The sequence below is a fragment of the Taeniopygia guttata genome, chromosome 3 (genome assembly GCF_048771995.1).
Source record: "Taeniopygia guttata chromosome 3, bTaeGut7.mat, whole genome shotgun sequence".
NCBI classification, from domain to species: domain Eukaryota; kingdom Metazoa; phylum Chordata; class Aves; order Passeriformes; family Estrildidae; genus Taeniopygia; species Taeniopygia guttata.
Genome location: NC_133027.1, coordinates 6918591 through 6940047, shown reverse-complemented (window position 1 = coordinate 6940047; position 21457 = coordinate 6918591). Strand labels below are relative to the sequence as shown.

Genomic DNA, 21457 nt, shown 5'->3' with positions numbered 1-21457 from the left:
CTCTGAAATCCTGATGCTGAATTCACATACTTGGAAACTGTTTTCTAACTTAAAGCAAACTCCAGAAGAACAAAAATGGACCATCCTAGTAGATTATTTGGCTTGCTTCACTCACTCAGTTTAGTCTGAGTTGACTGACTTTATAGAACTAGATAAAGACTAGTTGTAGACTAGTAATAGGTATGAGAACAGCTTTAATATACTGGTACAGTCAATAATATTAATTGGTTTATTCAAAAGTTGTATCATTATAAGTGAAAAAATACTCAATGTGTAATTAATCCAAGGTTATCTTATCAGCAAAGGCACTGGAAACAGAAATCAACATAAATATTATTATCAGTTTACTTCTTCAGTCCAGAGCTGGCCACTAATTGCTATAGACATATTTTTGATCATTTTATTCACATATGTTGTGTTACTATCAGTAAATTAATTATTCCTTTTTATTTTTCCTTATTCAGAACACATTTGGCGTAACTAGAAAAGGAAAAATGTTAAACACCAAGTGATTCAAAGTGCTAAGTCCAGCTAGTGGCTGGCTCCTGGTGACATCCCATAGGGATCTGTTGCAGCATTTTTGAGAGAAAGAGGGCATGAATTGTGAAAGTTGAGCTACTCCAGGCTAGGCCTCAGATTGAGGCCTGGTGGGGCCTTCAGGCCTCTGACGCAGTTAGAAATTCAGAGGTTGTGGCGCAGATAGAAAATAGTCTTAAGGTATTGTAGGGACCACCGGGTGTGAACTAGTATAGGTTTTATGGTGCACAGTGTAGGCCGTTTTAAGGAAAAGGTAAACAATGTTAGCCTACCAATCAGAGTGTCTTTGTTTCTGTAAACTATGTAGAAGCATATATAAACTACCGCCTGATTTTGAATAAAGGGAGAACGTTGCATTAATCATATTGATTGGATGTGCGTTTGTCTTGTCCAGTTTCCCGTTTTCCTGAGGTTCCCTGGCTTTAGGGATCCATACTGGGGCCAGTGGTTCCTGCTTAACCACCTTAATAATTAATTGGATGATGTGACAGAGCTGTCTCTCAGCATGTTTACAGAAGATATTTGCTATTCAAGGAGACCTTTCCAGGCTGCAGATATGGGCTGACAGGAGCCTCATAAAGTTCAACAAAGGCAAAAGCAAAGTCCTGCCCCTGGGACAAAGTAACCCCAGCACCAGATGGGGGCAGGGACTTCTGAGAGCAGCTTTGGAGATGAGCAGCTGAGGGTGCTGGTGGAGCACAGGCTGACCAGGGACCAGCAATGTGCCCTTGTAATAAAGAAAGCAGCCCCTCCTGGGCTGCATCAGCCAGAATTCAGCCCTCATGCCTTGTTAGACTCATCCTTCTCTCTGGTCAGCACTTGTTACACCCATCTGGTGAAAATCTGGTTAACCATGTCCTGAGCTCTCCAGTGGAGGACAGGCATGGAGATACTGGCCTGAGTTCAGTGGAGGGGACTCACTGGATGGAGTAAGTGAACCCTCACAAGATGGATGGGGAGCAGCAGTATCAGATGTAAAAGAAGAAACAGGAAACTGAGTTTGTTCTGCGTGAATTTAAAAAAGAGAAACCTTCAGGGGTGATTTTTTGTCTGTCTGCATCTCTCTGACTGGAAAACCAGAGAAAACCAGGAGACTTTTCAGAGAAGTGTGCAGTGACTGGAGGAGAAGCTGTGGATCCAATCTGTAACATGCAGAATTCAAACTCAATATAAGGAAATTATTTTTTACCGCGGGAGTGATCAGAACTTTCTCACAGTTACCTGCAGAGGATCTGGAATCTCAATTTTTGGAGATGCTCTCTTCCTTACTAATTCAAGTTCCAAGAAAAGGTTAAAGGATTGTCTTTTTTGTCAAAACTCTAAAAATTACCTTGCAAAACACTTTGTATGCAACTGTTGCAGAAAGGAGGTCAGATTATTGGTCCAGTTTCTGTCTCTAAACAGAACCCGTTTATTTTCCCAAATGTATCTTAAAAAAAATATTTCTTTAATGAAGTTTGCATGCCCAACTTGCCTTACTGAATTACATCTGGGATCATCTCATCTTCTTCAGAAGAATAAAAAATACTGATTTTAGTGCTGCTGCTAACTCTAAGCAGAAGGTGAAGGTCTGGTTACATTAGTTATTTTGCAAAAGTGGGAAAAACATGCTTTAATCCCTTAGATAGTGGGATCAGTATTTTTATGGTATTTCCACTAGACTAAGAACATCTAAGTGGACAATTACATTGCAGATGTCAATGTTGTGTCAATTTAATCCCATGCTGAAATGGTGCTACAGCACCATGCACAATTAGGGCAACACCAGGGCACTACAGTTCAGCCTTCTCTATTTTAAATCACTAAATGACTTGTTGAAACTTTTTTTTTCTCCAGTCTGGCTCTCCCAGGCAGCTTCTAAACACAATTTGAAAGTCAACATTAGGCAGACACTAATTCAAACAGAGATCTTTGGAGGTTAAGAGTGTTTAAGGGTTGGGACATGTGGAAAAAGAATGGAAGATGGGTGAGAAATATTGTAAATATGCTCAAGTTACTTGCAGCTGAGGTGTCAAAACCCACACATATTATGCTAGTTGTTGTTTGGCCTTGTCTGTTGGACAAATAGAACATCTGTGTTTAGATAACAAGCTTCTGGCAGGCTTAGAGGCACCCTATCAAACATGCCTGTGATTTCTGCCCTGTTGTGGAAAAAAACAGAGCCCAACAATAAATTACACCCGTGTGGATGCCTGGACTATAGGTGAAACCAGCAAGTTTGTTGGTCTTCCAGCATGGATCAATCTCCATGGTGCCTGCATTCTCATTTGTGTGCCTGTGCTTGGGTGTTGCTTTAGGGATCTCCTGTTTGACAATGCAAATATATTTATTCTTTGCATTTATCCATGGTTCTGTGGTTCCTGCTCCTTATTCATGCCAGGTGACATAGAACACAAAAAAGGACATTTTACCTCAGATTTAGGAGAAAATCTCTGGTGCTGGTTAATTTGCTAGTAGAAGCCAAGGTCTTCTCATGTTTATTCTTCAGCATCTTATCTGTACAATAACAAAAAATAAATATTTTCTCTCCCTCTTACCTATCGAATTGCTCTTTCCTTGTCTAGGAACCATCTCATTCACAGGGAATAAACAGCACCTCACACAGCAATCTTCTCATCTCTTTGGAGTTCTAGACAAAAGAGAAATATAAATAATTAACAGAAATAGTAATAACAAGAGGCCATCTGTCCTTTTGCACCTGTTTTACATTCTACAGAATGTTAATACCAAAATACATTCATCAACTTTAATAGACATCTGGAGCATAATCATCCAGCAACCACTTGTATAAAAGTTACTGCATTAAATAATTATCAGTGAAATATGGCAAATAAAAAAATTGTCTTTGGAAGCACTGAAACAGAAACCAGATTTTTCAAGCTCCAAGAATTAACACAAAGAGAAGTACAGCTACCACCAGGTTTTGCTGCTGTATAGTCTTTGGTGTCTCTTTTTCAGACAACTTAATTAGTCTTTGTATGAAACTCACTGGCATGAGCAAAAACTTCTAATGCTGGGGAATTTGATGTTGATCTCACTGTTCTAGTTTCTTCCTTCTTCCCTCCTCTTCTTTTTTTCATGCAGTTTGCAAATTTAAGAACATGGCTTACATTCAAAATGTCTCCTGGCTCGTTACTAGACAGACCCAGCAATGCTGATTCTGTTCTTTCCTCTCATTACTGCTTATCATTGTGGAGTTTGCAAATAACTCGTGGGACTCAGTAATATCCAAGAGAACAAAGACTGTGTCAGAAAGATGAAGGGCACCTGAATTGCAATGAGGTAGCAAAGACCTGCTTTTAGATCAACTGTGGTGTTAACCATTGAGCACAATCTGCCTTCCTTCTGTCTGGAAGCAGAAAATAGAGCAGTGCTGAGACTTTATTTCTGTATAAGGGTATTGCCAGGAATGCTGATCTAGGATTGGTCATTCTGTGATGTATTTACACATTGGCACAGAGCAGATCAGACGCCACTGAAGCCAATATGTTATGTCCTTATATATTTCAGAGCTCTGTCTCAGGTTCCTGAAGCCTTGGAAAGCAAGTAAGGTAATTTCCATCCCTTTAGCAAGAGGTTTTGGTGCTATTTTCTGTGGCCTCCAGGCACTGAGCAATTTGTACATGCAGTACAGTCTCATTTAGAGGAAGTAGAAAATGCCATGTTATAAATAAGATATACATGACAGTCCCTCCTCAGGTATTAGATGTCTTTCTGGAGACCTGATTTGATCACCCAAGTGCCTGGGTCTTGCTAAAACATTTTGGAGTAAAGCAGAGACCTGTCAGTCTTTTCCCATAAATTACAAGATCAGGGAACTGCTTCACCACTCTGAGTCCCAAACACTTTCTTCCCAGAGCACCAAAAGACAGTATGTTGGTAAGATATGACAGAACAACACACAAATAACATGCTCATGGTTAAGCTAAAATACCCCAAATCCCGGATTAATTGCCAGTCCGTAGTTCCCATGGCCTTTTTTGTTTTGTTTGTTTTTTTTTTTTTTCCTTTTTAATCCAACAGTGAATCAATGTAGTCACTGAGTGGCATCAACACAGACTTTGTGTTTAATTCCAAATTTGATTTCTTTTCTAAATCCAGTCTCACACAGGTATATTTGCAAGTTACTTCTGTATTTTCCCCCAAAATAATTAAACCCCAGTTACTCCAGAAAGTCTCTACTGAAGTGTGCACTCATCAGAGACTGAGAATAGGCTGTTGTAGGGGATAAATGAGCGGGAGGACAACAAAACAAAACAGGTTATCCTGCTAACATAGCAAAGATCACCTCCTTCAGGAATTGTCTGGTTAATAGATGTCATACTGGCCTCTTGCTGGCTGTTTTAGGAAGTTTCTTTCCTATCATCAAGCAGCAAATGATGCAGCATCTCTTCTCAATATGAAAATTCTCAAAATAATTTGAATTTAGCATGGACAAAGCACTCAGAGTGTGAAAGGAAAACTAGTAGCAGATGTACAAGGTTCTCAGATATTTGTTCTGTGCTGATATGTAAGTAAATAGCAGATGTTTTTGAAGTTTCTCATCATTACTAAACGATGAAAGGGGGAGAGGACACTCTAGATTACATATTCACTTGCTCATTTTAAATGCCAATCATTACATCCATTTAAATACCAATTAATTAAACCCATTAAAACACCTCTGTAGTTCATTAAACGTTTTTTAATTGCTGAATTTCTGCTTTTTTCATGTTTTTCTGAGAGCTACTATTACTTTGAAAACCTTCAGTAGGTTTGTGTCTTTAAATAATTGTGTCAAAAAAGTGGAAGAAGCCAATGGGCTGAGTACACCAGATGAGCCAAGCAAGGTGTGTCTCCACCTGGGCACAGCTTTTGCAGGCAGGGCTGCTGCTGGTCCCTGCCCCAGGAGAAAGGGCCAGGCCCTTCCTGCAGCCTGAGCTCTGCATCGAATCACAGAGCTCCCTGAATGGCAGGGGACACACAAGGATCACAGTCCTGCACCGGGCAGAATCCCTAAGAATGACACCATGGATTGTCACACACCCAGAGCGTGTCCAGCTGCTTCTGGAGCTCTGTCAGGTTTGGTGCTGTGATCGCTCCTGGGGAGCCTGTTCCAGTGCCCAGCCACCCTCTGGGGGAAAACCTTTTCCTCATATCCAACCCAAACCTCCCATGATTTCAGACTGTTCCCTCAGGTCCTGTCACTGGTCACTAGAGGGAAGAGATCAGTGCCTGCCCTTCTCTTCCCCTCAATGAGGGGCTCCCCTCAGTCTCATCTCCAAACTTGTGGGAATCCAAGGCTTCCCTCTGGCTGCCCTGGCAGGTCTGGGACCCTGGCAGGGGTCAGGAACCCCCCTGGACAGAGCCCCGAGAGACACTGTCTGTGATCTCTGTCCAAGGAGAGGAGTTTTCAATCTTACAGGATGAATTACAAGCTTTGAGTGTTTGATAAGAGTAATAATTAAGTGTGACACGGGTGCAAAAGTAAAATTTTAAGTTTCTAGATTAGGGGTTCAGAGGGGACAAGATGGAGGAAATTGGGTGTGTCTTGTCCTTTTCCTCCTTCTTCATGCCCTCCATGTTTCACTGTAGTGTTGGCATTTTTCTATTGGTTTAGGCTGGGGACACACTGTTTAACATACATGATAGATATTGGCACATTATTGTAAATATAGCACAGGTAGTTTCTGGTATATAATGTTTGTAACATCCCACTGGGGGCAGAGCCCCACACGCTGCCCTGCAGGACAGACCTGCGGCAGGGCAGCAGAACATGTTAGAGATAAGCAAGAACAAACAACCTTGAAAACAGCACAGACGAATTATGGCTTCTTCTTTGGCAACGGGGCAGAAAGACGGAGATTTTCTACAATCTCGGAATCACCAATACCCACAGATTCCGACACAAACTGAACAGACACAAACTGAAGTGCCTCCAGCCATTCCTACAGCTTCCCCTCCAGAGCCTTCATCATTTTTGTAGCCCTCCTTTGCATGCTGTCTAATATCTTTATATTCTTCTTATGCTTGTGGCAGCCAAAAGTGCCCCCAGGGCTCCCGGTGAGGTGGGCAATCCCCTCCTTTGTCGGGCCCCAGGACATGGCTGCTCCATTTATCCACCAGGGCTCTTGTGTGACATCTCCAGACCCAGCCTCTGCCTTCAGCAGCTCTGTCTGTGTGGAGGTGTTGGCAGCCCTGGGCAGGGCAGCCTTTCCCCCCTGCTTTGCCTGCAGGGGATGGCAGAGCAAGTGCCCTTGGTCTGGCAGGAGGCCACACACACAGAGGTGCTCATTTGCTGAGTTTTGTGGGCTTCAAGTCTCTCCAGTCAGCCCGTGGAATGTCCTTCTGTCAAAAAGTTGCCCTCTCTGCACATCCTCCTGCCTCAGAGGCCAAACAAGCTGCCATCCTGAGCCTCGGCTCAGGCTCAGGCCCTGTGCCACTGCCCAGGGTTGTCCTTGGTAGGGGTGAAGGGTGGATGCCATTAGCCCTGTCCCCCCAAATCCTCAGTAGCTGCTCTGGAGTGCTTCTGGAGGGTCTTGGCACTCCCCTGGGCTTCCCTGCCCAGGAACTCCCCCTGGGTACGCTGTGATCCCCTGCCCTGCTGTGGAAGGTGCCAAGATCCTCTGCGAGTGATAAATACAAAAAAGTTAATTAGATTGCTAATTAAATGCCATCCAAGATTAAATGATTAAACATTTATAGGAGATTTTCTAAAGATATTCTCCTTCAGAACTCAGTGAGCCAGCCTGGATTTAATTTTTGCAGCAATATGAAGTGCCAGTCCCTTAAAAAAAGTTTCTCCTGCCTTCAGTGGGTGCTGTGCTTGCCCAAGGGCAAGACTGAGCAGTGTGACAGCTCTTCTAGAGGTTTCCAGCCCCTTCTCCTGCTTTCTTCCCAGAGGATCCCCTTAGTTCCTACTGACAGGATCCTTTTGATGTAGTTATGCCCTGCCCAGGTGCTGGATGTGCAGTCTGATGTTGCCATGAGATCTCACAGACACATCCGTGCTACCACACCTGGGCTCTGAAAGGGCTTCTCTCTCAAGAGAAAGGAGTTCTTGCAGGGCAGGTCCCAAACATTCAGCTTTGCCCTACACTCCATAAAACAGACACAATGCCGGCAGAGATTATCAATGAGACTTCTGAGAGCCCCTTTTAAGCGTGAATTACAATGCTGATAGCAGATTTCATTTGTGCTTAAGTTCTAGTCCAGCTATTCCCATCATCAATGAGACAATAGCACCTTTCCATCTGTGGCTGGGGGAAGAATTTGCTCCTCAGAGCCCTAAAAGCATTTTTAGTGTTTTTGTAGAATATTCTCATGAAATATTTTTGAAGTGTCAGTAATACCTCTGCAATCCCAGAGATAATGGGATAGGTCAGACAGACATTTGTGCATTACAGACAACCCCCGAAACAATTTCAGCTGCAATTCCTAACCTGCACTTGGAATATGTCTACAAGAGCTGCTATTTTTGCTGCTGTTGCAGTCACTGAATCAGGGATCTGAGAACTAAAGAGCAGGAGATATTTCTTTTAGGAGTTGAGGCTGTTTTTGTCTTGCCCTTTTGGGATTAGGGTACAGGATGGATTCTGTGACACAGACTCCTCAGAGCTCTGCCTGTACAAAGCTGTTTTCTGTGTGCTCCCCTCAATACTTTGGGTAGTTTGACTTTATGGAAAACAGAAGTTAGTAACTTCTGCCTGCAGAAACACACTTAAAATGAAGACAGCTTCTCTTGAGCCAAAGTGCTGTTTTATAAAAAACATTGCATTTGAGGCACAGCATTACTAGTAAATTCAAGTGATTACAGCAGAAGGAGTATTTGTAACTTGAGTAACAGGGAATATTAATATATCACATATGTCCCAGAATGAAACTGTACAAAAGGTTTCAGATTAATCTTTTTTCCTTTGCAAAAAAACCTCAGATTTCATGATATTGCATAGTTTTCCAAATTCCCAGTTCCTGAAACAACATCAATAATGTAATTGGAAAATAGTCACCTTTCTTTAATAACAATGGCCAAAAAAGTATTGATCCAAAATTATACAAATTTTCAGATTTCTTTGGATTTAGCATTGGAGAAATGTCCAAAACTGAAATAACTATAGAATCGAAATTATATTTATTTCTGGATTTTGCCTTGAAAATCAGCAAAAGTTATCTGAAGGTTTTTTTGTTTCAACCAAAGGCCTCTATTTTTTTTTTTTCGCTTGATCTTCTCCTTTCCAGAAGCATTAACAAACCAGAAAAAAAAAATTAGTCTTTTACACTGATTTACCCCAGTGTGCAATTTCCAGCACCTGCAGGATTGAAATACGATTGTTTTTTTTTGTCCCATTTAGAACCAGGAGGTGACTCATTCACTCATTCTTGGCTCTGATTGCCAGGATATCATTACCACTGTCATTTGCAGTCACCAATCTCTGGGCACAGGAAATTGTAAGCATCTGCACATTCTTCCAGGCCTCTGACGACACAAATACCTTCAGGCTGGATGGCACTGAAGGACTGAGCAGAAGACACCTCCAGTGTCCTGGAATCACCTCCAGTCTCATGGTGCCATTGAGTGCAAGCTCACAGTGTCTGATGGGAAAAGGGGTAAGAAATTGAATGAAAACAGGCAATTTAGGAGCTGACAAAAAAAAAAAAATCAAACTGGATTTTCTTCTGTTGTGTTGATTCTTTTGTGGATAGGTTTGGTTTTAGTCATTCCTTTTCACTTGAGAATTTTTATAAAAGGGATTTTCAAAAATCAGACCTCTTCTAACTAAGGACCTACTGTTATCTTGATTTAAGATTATATCAGTTAATACATACTGTCATGAAATCCATGTGCCATTGGAAAGAATTGGATGAGTGTACTGTAGTTGTCTTTGCTTAGATATAATCAATAGACTCTTATTAATCTCTTCTCATAAACTTCACCCAACCTAAAAGCCATCCCAGGTGGGCCTTGAGATGACAGTGAGACTCAAAGAGGGATGGATTAAGCTGTATGTTATCAATTCCCACACTATCAATTTTTATTTTTGCCAGAGTGATAGATTTATTTCATGGCACCTTCTTTATCATTTTTATTCTTATCAGATGAATATGGTGCTGGAATTTTAGATGACAAGTGCATAATACAATTTTGGCCAAGAGCAGAAAAGGGGGAGAGTAAAGCTAAACAGCCAATGAGGTCCAAAAAGCAGAGCTCTGACTCTGCAAAATGTGCTTGCCCAAGTAAAATTGATGCACATCCAAGCCCTTGGGGGACCAGTCAGTAAAATCCTTTATAGTTTTCTTACCTCTCTGATCAGACTGTAATAGAGGAATTGCACCAATTTCTGTTGAATGTGAGCAGAAGTTCCAAAAAGTAATTTTGCAAAAGGTGTCAGCACTATTTTTCCTTGTCAAGGTATCTAATCCTACTGATTCCCATGTACCTGCATAATCTGAATCACCAATTTTAATCATTGTTTTGGAGTTGCTTTTCTGCTGATTTGTGTCAGAATGCGCTTCATGCTATTTCCCTCTTTTAAAAGGCAGCATTTGGGAATATTCACATACTCCTTTAGGCCCTGGCCTTGCTCTGTGAGAGCATAAGGGGCAATGGAGCTTTTCACTGATCACACTTCATTGCTGTCTGGATAGGAATTGCATGCTTCCAAAAGCACAGGCTCTGCTAGAAAGTGCTACTATTGTGTTTTTAAAAGTGGAAGGAAAGATACAGAACAGTCTGGTGTTGCAGCTGAAGGTCAAAACAGTCTCCAAGAATTCCCAAGTAAACCTGCATATGTACAGCACACACAAATCAATCCAAGGTCTAAAGTTGACCTCACCACTCTTAAAAACACCATACAAAGATTAAACTGAAGAGGAATGACACATTTTTGGTTTCTATTGAAACCAGAAACCAAATTTTTTTTTTTAAAAAAGTATTATTTAACCCCAGGAAACATATTTCACTGCAATTTCAAGTGGGCATGCCGAGACCCATCTACCTTCTCTTAAAAAAGCAAGAGCAGCAGCTTCGTTATTCAGTTCACCCAGAGATAATTGAGGGTACTTTCTGGAGTGAGGAAGAGTAGATTGAGCTGGTTTGAATGGGGATGAATCTAAGTAAGAGGTTTATTTTGACAAACCCAGAGTGTCTGTGCTGCACAGGCACCCACACTCTCTGATAGTGGCTGGTGTTGTTTTACATGGGAGGTTTAGGTGTACCCTGGGCAGACCCCAGACCCCCTCAGCAACTCAGAGGCTCCAGGCTTAGCTGGTGCAAAGAGCAGAGCTTCCAATGAGAGGGAACAATCCCTTGGGAGCTGGCTGCTGTGGAATAGTCAGACCAGGAGAGAAGCTATTTTGCACAGACATTTGCTGGGGTTGGTTCATGGGATTTGTCTTTGGCAGGTTAACACCGTGAGAAACAGCTGACACTGACAGGGTAACATGTGTAGAAAGCAAATCATAAAATCAGTTAGGTTGAAAAAGACTTTCATGATCATTGAGTTCTTTGACTGAATACCTTTCCCCATAGCACTAAATGTCATGTTCAGTCATTTCTTAAACACTTCCAGGGATGGTGACTCCAAAACATCCTTGGGCAGATCATCCCAATGCTTGAAAAACCTTGCAGGGGGAAGCAGAGCCAGCCCTTCTCCAAGGATGATCAGGAGTCAGGGTTGGCATGGCTTTCTGCTGGTTGTTGGCCTTTGGGGAAAATCAAAGGATTCTGGCCAGTGTCAATTTGCAGTGACAGAAAACTAGCAAAGTCTTTCGACTCTCCGTATTTTACATTCGTGACTGAATATTAGTTTAAAGTGGGGTGGCTGTGATAAAGCCCACCAATGGTCCCTGGCATACCAGCAAGTGCAGTGTGAGTATTTGAATGGCTGCAGGCATTACACCCCACAATTCATGGGCTTTGCCCTTCCTTGGCATCCCATCTCTGGGGGATAAAGCGAGCTCTCCGTTGGACACCCCTGCGGCCAGGCAGCTATGACAAACACGGTTGTGTTGTTGGCTGAGCACTTAGCAGAGGCTGTGTACATAACCCTTCCTCTTTGCTTTGGCTCTCTGGCAAAGTACAAGTCAAACTCCTTTCACCACCTGATCGTCTCAAAGAACATTTTGTAATACAGATACCACACAGCTGAATGCAGCCACTTCTATCTAGGGCAGCCTGATCTTGAAGGGATTTAATGTTCAGATGAAGGGAACACGACCTTCCATTTTTAAGCTTCCATTTCAACACTGTTTATAATTAACTGCATGCATAGGGCTTCATGTACTTTGAAAGGCTGAGGTTATGCTTGTGTTGCAGAGCCAGGGGAGACAAGCTTGTTGTCCTGATATACTTAGACCATCAAGCTGCTTTTCAAGGAAGAGCTGAAAAATAGTTTTAACTAGTAATGCTATAATACTGTAATGCTTTGATGTGTGCAATGTGATGATCAATTGACTGACCTGGTTGAATTTTTAAAGTAGACCATCAGATTCAGTGTGTTTGTGGTTCTCGTTTGTTTTGATCCTTACAGCCAGAGATGGCTGAGCAACTGCCAGAGGAGGGTGCTACCAAATAAAAATTCCCAACAAGTTTCCAGATTCTTTCATGCCAAGCTTTTAGAAAATATGAATAGGCAAGGAAAGCTGGAAGCCAATGGAACATCAGTCCCAATACTGGTTGATTCAGACATGTTCACTTCATCAGTCTCCTCTAGATTCATAGATAAATTTCCATGCATCTTTTAGTGACACCTTTCCCCCAAAGATCAGCTTTAATTTCTGGGAAACAAAGCAGCAGCATTGCAGCTTTCCATGCTAGGTGCATTTGAATTACAAGGATCTGACTGCTTCTCTGCCTCCTGGGCCAGGAGGACAAGATAACTCCAACAATAATTGCAATTGAACATCTCAATTACAGTAGGAGCAATTTTCCAACCTGATTACTTGTGTCAGGTGATAATCTGTGAGCCCTCATGCACAGTGCCACTTGGAAACAGCCCTTCTTACAAGACTGGTTTGTCACACAGCAGGAATATGATGCTTTGCTTCAGTATTTTTTAGCACCATGAAGTCACTCTTTAAATATTAGCTGAATGTGTTTGCATTGTTAGTGTTTGGCCTCAAAAACTGTCTCCAGTGAGCTTCATAACAGTCCCCTTTGAAATTAGCAGACAACACATTTTGTCTCAATCAGGTATCAGAGCAGATGAGAAAAACTCTGAGGCAAAAAAGACTGGCAAAAAGTACTGACTTTGCTGTTTTTTTCAGGAAATCTAGTGAAATTTCATTTAAAAACCCAGAGAAAAACAAAGATAAATTGTTGAAAGAGTAGTTTTGATGTTTTCAGAATTACTTAAAAATATTTTTACAATGTACTTCAGATTCATTTTCTAAAGGTTGAGAAAATATTTCATCTGTCATGAAGAATATCTTTCTGTTCCTTCAACTGAACATTTTAGGTGGATTTTATTTAGTTAAATAGTTGTTATATAAGATCCAGTGCAATGTAGCGGAAAAATAATTGATTGAAGAAGCAAAACTGACTCTCCACTCAGGTATTGAGTGGAGCCTACAAATGCTTTAATTTGTGGTATTTGATTTTGGATAGGCCAAATCTGTCAAACTGTCTGAATTTGGGGGTACATACACAGGGAGAAAAATTCCTTGTCCTTGCAGGAGACTGTGGCAGAGGTACTCCCTTCAAGCAGCCACCCTGCTGAAACCAACAAAAATTGCAGGAGCCATTCAGTAATCTTTTGCTCTGTTCCTCAGCAGAGGAAAATACCCTTTTAATTTCATTTTGGAGAGGAGCCATTTCAAGGCTTTTCAGCACTGCAGGCAGGAATGAGATAAACTGCCTTAGGATGATATCCAAAGGATGACAAAATTCACTTTTGCTGTGGCAGCAGACTTGGTTCAGGAAGAAAGGAAGGGCTTGCTGCAAGTTTGGGGAAAGGACAAGAGTACAGAGCTGAGTGACATCAGCAGGCTCAGTGTGGATTTAGGGTGCTGCAAAGGTTTAGTGAGCTCTGAGACAGTTTAGGTGGGGAGCAGAGCCTCCCCTTGCTTTGGGCAGCTGTTGAGGAGGCAGCAAAGCATCGCCTGCAGTGCGGTGAGAGCAGCCAGCCCTTCCACCCTGCTGCTCCTGCTGCTGAGCATTGATCTATTGATCTGTGCTCCTGGAGTCCTTCACAAGTGGCAGGATGCTCACTCCCAGGAGGTGGAAGCTGCTGCGAGTGAGCAGAGCTGCTCACAACAGGAATGTCACAGCTCCAGAACCTAAACCCAGCAATTCCCCATTCCTGTTGCATGTCCCAGCACAGCCATTCTTACACTTGACCTACAACTTTTCCATGGGGGAAGGAAACTCTCTAGTGGGAGTGAAGAAATACCAAAAGGCTGGTATTTGTGACTCCATCATGTTTCATGGTCTGGGGACATTTCCTTGGCTGCACTGTCACCCTTGGCTGTGGTCCCTCTTCTGGCACCAGGGTTTTCTTTAATGACACTGGCACTCTTGGTTGTTTTGTTATATATATTCCAATTTCCACTTAGTGGTTTCTGCTGACCTGATTGGATATTTGTGCACTAAATTCACTGTGCACAGTATATAACCTATATGCCATGCAAACAGTGTAAGACCTTTTTGGAGTGGCCAACTGTTTTTGAAAAAAAAGTGCAAGACAGAGAATAATAGAATTGGCCAAGTGTAAAATCTTATATCTGGCATTACAGAAGTTCATTCAATCTGTAGAGAAGTTGGAGAAGGACTGAGAGCATGTGCCAGTGGGTAACTCCAGCTCTTCCCTTTCATTAAACCATGCTGCTGAGCAGTGATTCCAAGAAACTGCACATCAAAGGGATGACAGAACTTAGCAGACATATTTCTGGGAAGCTGAAAAACAATCAGCATCACTTGAAAACAGCATCACCAGAAAATGGATACAACCCCCTATCATTCTCTGAGAAATCAGAGGAGGCTGGACAGCAACCATGTATCTCTTGCAACAAAGAAAGAATTTTATTTTATAAAACCAGTGTTTCCTACAGTAGTCAAATATTGTTTCTTTGGTATTTAACACATTGACTGTTGCAGGAAAACCCCTTTGCTAGGAAGGTTTGCCAATTCCAGTTCTTCCCTGTGTTAGCACCTGGCATTAGCAGTAATAATTCTACAGATTCCTGCATCCCCATCATCTGCAACTGGCTCCTCTGAGAGCTCTGGATGGGAGGCTCTTCCTGCCACAGTCTTTGAGTGGTGGAGAAGCTCAGAGCACATGCAGTGATTTAGCTCCTCAGGGATCTGGGCACAGGGAGGAGGCTTCTAAGTTTTATTTCTCCCTGAGTGTCCCACAGGCTGTTTGTGCTACGGGAGGAGGTTGCAGGACAGGCTGCAGGAAGGCTTTTTAGCAGTCACCAGGGAACTGGGAGGGACAAGGGCTGGGACTGGTGCTCTGGTGAAGGAGCTGAAGCTTTCTGCAGCCTGGTGATTTCATGGCTCTGGAGCAGTCAAGGTGAATAGCAGAGCTGTGATGGATGTGCAGCTGTGTGGATGGCTGCTCAGCCAAGCTCTGTTTATCCATCCTGTACCTGAGCATACAGGACAAATTTTTCCACACACACTCAAATGTTGACTGAATCTGCTTTCTGAGTCAGGTAATGTGGCATGCAGAGGACATCAGCACCACTTTGGTTCAGGTGCCCCAACTTTCTTATTTGCCAGATGCTGCCTGGTTTCCTGCCCTGCAAATATCTATACCCTAGTATGAGAGAAGAAACCACACATCTCCTCCAAACCAAAAGCCTTTTGGCCATGGAAATGAGGCTGTTGTACTGGCAGAGCTTAACTCTGGCCTTTTTTTTTTTTTTTTTTTTTTTGGCAGTTATCTTATAGAGAAGATCTTAGAAGGTGGGGAAGCAATAAAGCTGGCTCCCAGGTGTTTATGGGGATATTTAGCATGACCGACCAAGCTGAAGGTGTCTGAAAACTTAACATGCTGCTGAAATCAAGAGCAGCCCTGATGCACTTGTGCTGCACTGAATGAAAGAGCCCTGGCAGGTCTGGCATAAACTGCCCATTCCCAGTTTGATGTGTAAGAGAGCAGGAGCTGAAAGAGAATCTCAAAAAGGAGAATATTGACACATGACAGGGATGTTTCTCAAACTGTGGGTCTCCATCCCTGAGGGTGTTAAAACAGGACAAAAGGCAGTAAAAGAGATAGTTCACATAAATCCTGGCAGTGCTCAGGGAACAGGACAGCAACTGCCTCTGAGCCAGGGAGTGAGGCTGGCTGCAACTCATGGCTGTGAGGAACACTGGAGAGTGAGGAATGAACTTCAGACCTGATCCTGGGGGGATTTAGCTCTGGAGGCAGAAGGGAGATTGATAAACCTGTTTCCAATGGGAGAGCTGTTTGGAATGTGAGCAGAAATTGAGACAGTATAACAAGGATCCGACTGAATTTTCTGTCTGGGAACAATCAGGAAAAGAGATCGTGCAGAAATAATCCGAAGTGTTTCACTAATTCTGACTATCCAGACATGAAGAGTGGCTAGCTGACTGCAGTCTTCCAACTGATGAATTTGCAAGTTGCCTTAGGAAACTGTCTCAGTAACTTTCCCTTGTAATAGGAATACATTTTCTTAACTATTATGGTGCAGTATTATTTTTTTGTGTTACAATAATGCTGTAGAGCTCCAGGCATGCAATAAAGTTTATCTGCATTAGTGCCCCTGATTCTGTTTGTCTGGAGACTGTAAAATAGAAGACAAGCCAGCAGGAGGAATGCTGTGCTGGAGATACTACAGAATATCCCTGTACCCAGAATATTCTGGGTACCACGGGATAGCTAAAGAGCATGCCAGGAAAGCTATTAAAATAAATATAATGAGGAGAAGCACAGTAAAAAGAATCCAGGAAAAAAGAAAATCAGCAAGTTTCACAGAAAATGAGAGAAATAAATAAGAATGGATAGAAGATGGGAAAGAAAGATGTGAAAATTAAAAAAAAATCTGGTTTTAATCTGAGTTCTGTGCAGCGTGGAGACTTAGGAACTCTTGGCTGCTGCACCATTGGCAGCTATGCAAAAGGAACACCAAGGGCAGCTCATCTGTTCTTCTCTTACTCCTCTAATGAAGAGAGGCATGCTGCCCTGGAGGCCAACAGGAGCTCATGGGTCAGTTTATTTTGCTGCTCATTTTCAGTTTGGCTTCTGAAAATCTTCCAGGACAACTTTATTCTTGCTTTCTCCAATGCTTTTCCGACTTTGCATTCTTCAATGTATTTCTAAAATTTTGATTATTTTTTTTAAATTAAACCCTTTTGTTTTTATTTTAGCCCTTATACTCTGCCTTATTTCTTAGTAATAGCTAGAAAATTATACTTCAAAAATTGTGATATGGAAGGGGAGGAGGGAGAGCTTCACTGATCTGAATCTGCTGACTTAATTCTATACAAGCTCCAGCTAAGGGGAAAGATATTTCTGAGTTCACTTTGAAAATTTAATTATAGATTTAATTCTATACTACATGTCTTTTGTGGTGCTACGGGAGTTGGCCAGCTTCATTCTGAGACCACTCTCTATCACCTTTAAAAGGTTGTGCTCTTCAGGATTTCCCTGGGGATTGCATAAAATTAAAATAAAATAAAATAAAATAAAATAAAATAAAATAAAATAATAAAATAAAATAAAATAAAATAAAATAAAATAAAATAAAATAAAATAAAATAAAATAAAATAAAATAAAATAAAATAAAATAAAATAAAATGGTGATAATTTCTCCCACCTGAAAAAAATAAAGGGGGAACTGACTGTCAATCTTAGTCCTTGTCAGGGAGATGGCTGCAGGAATTCTCCCAGGAATCCGTTTCCATGTGTATGAAGGACACGAAGGTGACTGGAACAGCTCGATTGGATTTACAGGGTTACACCTTGCTGTACTGACCCCATTGCTTTCTCTGAGGAGAAGATGGGCTCTGAGAATGACAGGACAGAAGTGGTTGTTTCTTCCCCTTGTCCTTAGCAAATCCTTTCACAGTCTCCCACAGTGACCCTGCAGACAGAACGAGGGGGTGTGGCTGGATACCTGGAGAGGAAAATTGCATATAAACCAGATCAATTTGGCAAATTGGTGGATTACAGCAAATTGCAAAAAGTTGGGGGAATAACTGATCACCTATAGGACAGGGTTGCTACTCCAACACTGGCTGGAAGAAGCTTTGCAAGAAAGGTCCCAGGGGAAAGCAAACAGAACAGAATTCAGCAGTATGCTATTGTAGTGATCTGGAGCACCCAACCTATAGGGAGAGGCTGAAGGTGTTTGGTTTATTCAGCCAGGAAACAGAAAGTAATGGAGGGGATTCACCGAAGTCTCCCATGTCCTAATGAGTGACTGACAGGAGAAACAGGCTCTTTGCAGAGACACACAGTGAAAATGGACAGCAGGAAGAAATTACAATATATTCTTTTCAATATGTTCTTCATAATGAAAATGTTAAACACTGGAACAGCTTGACAAAAATGGCCTCAAGTTGTGCCAGGGGAGGTTTAAATTGGATATTAGGAAAAATTTCTGTACTGAAAGGATGGTCAGACATTGGAATAGCCTGGCCAGGGAAGTGGTGGAATCACCAAACTTGGAAATGTTCAGAAGGTGTGTGGGTCCATCACTTGGGCATAGGGTTTAGTGATGAACACAGTGGTGCTAGGCTAACATTTGCACTTGATCTGAGAGGTCTTTTCTAACCTTAATAACTTTATGATTCAGTGATGATAAGGTTGGAGATTTTCAAGATCTGAATAACCTTGAGCAATCTGACCTTGCTTTGAAGATAGCTCTTTGAGGAGGAGTTTGGACTAGACCTCCAGCTATTTCTTCAGATGCAGTAGCTTTTCCTATGATTCCATTGTACAAAGGATTTCAATGGCATACTGACTACAAACTATAACTCTGCCAGCACTACCTAACACAGCCACTAGCGAGAGATGGGAAAATTAATTGTTCTTGGTTAGCATTTGTCATATCTGTGTGGTCAACGCACCTCTGGGGAACAAATCATAGAAACCTAGGCTGGAGCAGATCTCCAGAGGGACTTAATGCAATATCCAACCTCAAGCAGAGATGTTGCTGACATCAAATCAAGTCAATCATACATTGCTTGGTTGGATTTTGAGAATCTCAGAAACTGGAAATTCAACAGCTTCTCTTGGCAAGCTATTCTAGGCCTGCACCACTCACCTAGTGAAAATAGATTTCCTACTAACCTACATCAACCACCCAAGCTGCACTTTATGGCTATTGCTGAATGTTTGACCACCAGCCACTATTACTGAGCTGAATTTGGCTCCATCCCTTTTAAAATCCTTCAAGTAGTCTGCAATTAGATGATTCTTTGGATTCCTTTTTCCAGGTTAAACAAACTCAATCCCCCCATCTTCTTGGCAGTTGTATTGTCTAAGTCCCTGACAATTTTGTTAGCACTCTGCAAGAGTTTTTCCAATCACCTCTTAAATAGGAGACCCAAAGCAGATGACAACATTGCAGGTGTGAATTTCCTATAAACGAGCAAGAGAAATTTACTGCTGAAGAAGCCAATTACGCAGTTTGAAAGACCCATGTGCAGAATTTTGTGTTGTTTCATTTCTGAACACCATGAGATTTCTGTTGTTCCCATGCTCAAGTTTATCAAGTTCCTTGTAAAAGTTTTACTGTCATTTGATGTATTTCCACACATTGCATCTTCACCTGCAAATTTGCTGAAGATGCATTCTGTATGATCATTCAGGCCAGTGATAAAGATGTGGAATAATATTGTCCCAGAATCACTCCCTATTGTACTCCACTTAGTAGCTGCCAGCTGGATGCTGAACTATTCATTACTGCCCTTTAAGCCTGGTAATCCAACTAATATCCAGCCCATTTAAGCTCATTCATCCAGCCTGTATTTTTCTCAATCACAGAAAATGCTTTGCAATCACATGTCAAAAGCTTTTCTCAAGATATTTTACCACCACTGCTTTTCACTAGAGCACTCACTCAGGGTGATGGGGTTCAGCTATAAGCAGTGGCTGGATGGGGCTTGGATAATGCAGAATAAATTACTGATATCAGCCATCAGGATGGAGGTTTCCAAAGGGCAGTTAAGGTTTCAGACCACAATCACACAGGAAATATTCCCAGGCAATGTGACACAAACTGCCTCCGCCTGAGAAGTGGATTTTGTGCATGAGCTTTTCCTCAGCTTTGGCTGAGCTGCTGGCTCCAAACCTAGTCTGGGACTCTTGGGATCAAGGTGCAGTCAGAAGTGCACATCCCATTCCCTGACTGCAGACTTGCCACACACTCCCTGTCACTCCTGAGTTTGGGTTGTGGTATCTCGTCTGTGGGTCTGTTTCTTAGCAGACTTACCATTAGCTCTTCAAATATTAGGTTGAACATGATGTTTTGGCCATATTTTATAGAATAGACCTACTGCTACACAGTGTTGCCCCTTCTTCATTTGCAACCACCACACATAATTGAGCACAAAGAAGAGGCTTCCTGTTAAATCAGATGTGTCTGTGTTAATTGATTTTCGTGAAGAGTCAGGTTCCTCAGCTGGCCCAGTGTTGTGACAAGCACACCTCATGCTCTTTGCAGTACACTGTGACAAGCCCCCTTCCTAACACTGGGACCAAGGCTGAAGATGTCAATCTCACAGCCATGTTCACCCACCTCCTTGTGAAGAAGGCTCTGCTTCCTTTGGATAAGGGTAAGTGATGTGTCCTGAGCTGCTGTGGGTACAGAACTGAGACCGGCTGCAGTTGAATGATGCTCGTTTCAAAGCAAAATTCCCTCATATTAATGCAATGTCCCGGAAGAGTGCATCACTAATCCTACTTCTGCACTTGTACAGAGAAAGTGCAGCAAGGTCACTGCTTCTCAGTCCTCTTAATTAAAAAGCAGACCTCATGATAGGCAATTGTCCCTCAGGCCCAAGGATTTGCTTATCTCTTGCAAGCTCTGTAGCCAAAACTGACTTTATCCAGAAGTGGGATGAGAAGAACTGAAGAGCAAGACTCCCTACCCTTGGTAAGCCTTGTACTAAGCCTCACAGAAGTAAAAACACATCTGCAAGATGATTTTTAACCTAGTGCAGGAAGCACAACAGTGTGTGGCATCTTAACAGCGCTGAGGCATCCCATCATGAGTCGCCTGAGCTCCAAGTGAGGCCAGAGACTCCCATCAGCTTTTTGATTCACTAATGCTTGCAGAAATATTAAGTGAGCAGCAGGTAGCATCAGCTGAGCCCAGAAACTAATAAACTTGCCAAAAAAAGTGGAGGTCTCTCTGTATTTTACTGCCAGCTGCATCGTGCTTCATCTACATGAAACATAATACAGTCCACTGGGATCCATGAAATTGTGTTAGCACATCAGTAACATACTTGAGGATACACTTGTATCCTCTCTTGTGTGCACTTTTACACTTGTAAATAGCTCCCGTGGTACTACAACTCCTTGCCTGGCCTGCCAAAAGATACACTGCAGAAAAAATCTGATCGCTGTAAAGAAGTCTGAGAAAAGCAAGTTAAAACTTTCTACAGCCCTTGCTTCTAATTTAGCTGCCATCCTTCAGTCAATACTGACTCTCTTTGGGATCCTAATAATATTGTCTTTTCATTTGTCTTTGTGTACAGAGAATTTTAACACAGATTGCTATCAGTATTTATTTCTACAATAGTAGATATTCAAATACCAAAGATATGATGGTGTGCAGCTATTTTTTTCTCTCTCAACATGGCAAAGAGAGATGTTTAACGAGGTTATATGGCAGGCAAGGAGCAAAGAAAATGTGATAAAATTATATGGGGATTAGACCAATTAATCCATAGCTCTCACTAATGTGATTTGCATGGGCAAAGAATATATAGTTTGCCCTGTAATATTTTCTTAAGACACATAG

At 42.0% G+C, this 21457-nt stretch overlaps 1 long non-coding RNA gene across 1 annotated transcript in view; it reads right to left on the bottom strand.

Annotated features, from left to right (window-relative positions):
• The window catches only part of LOC116808144 (uncharacterized), a 45590-nt gene that overhangs the window by 8056 nt on the left and 16077 nt on the right, over positions 1 to 21457 (bottom strand). The window contains exon 2 of the long non-coding RNA XR_012054802.1: positions 3075 to 3166. This is a non-coding gene — a long non-coding RNA (uncharacterized lncRNA). The remainder of the gene's footprint in view (positions 1 to 3074; positions 3167 to 21457) is intronic.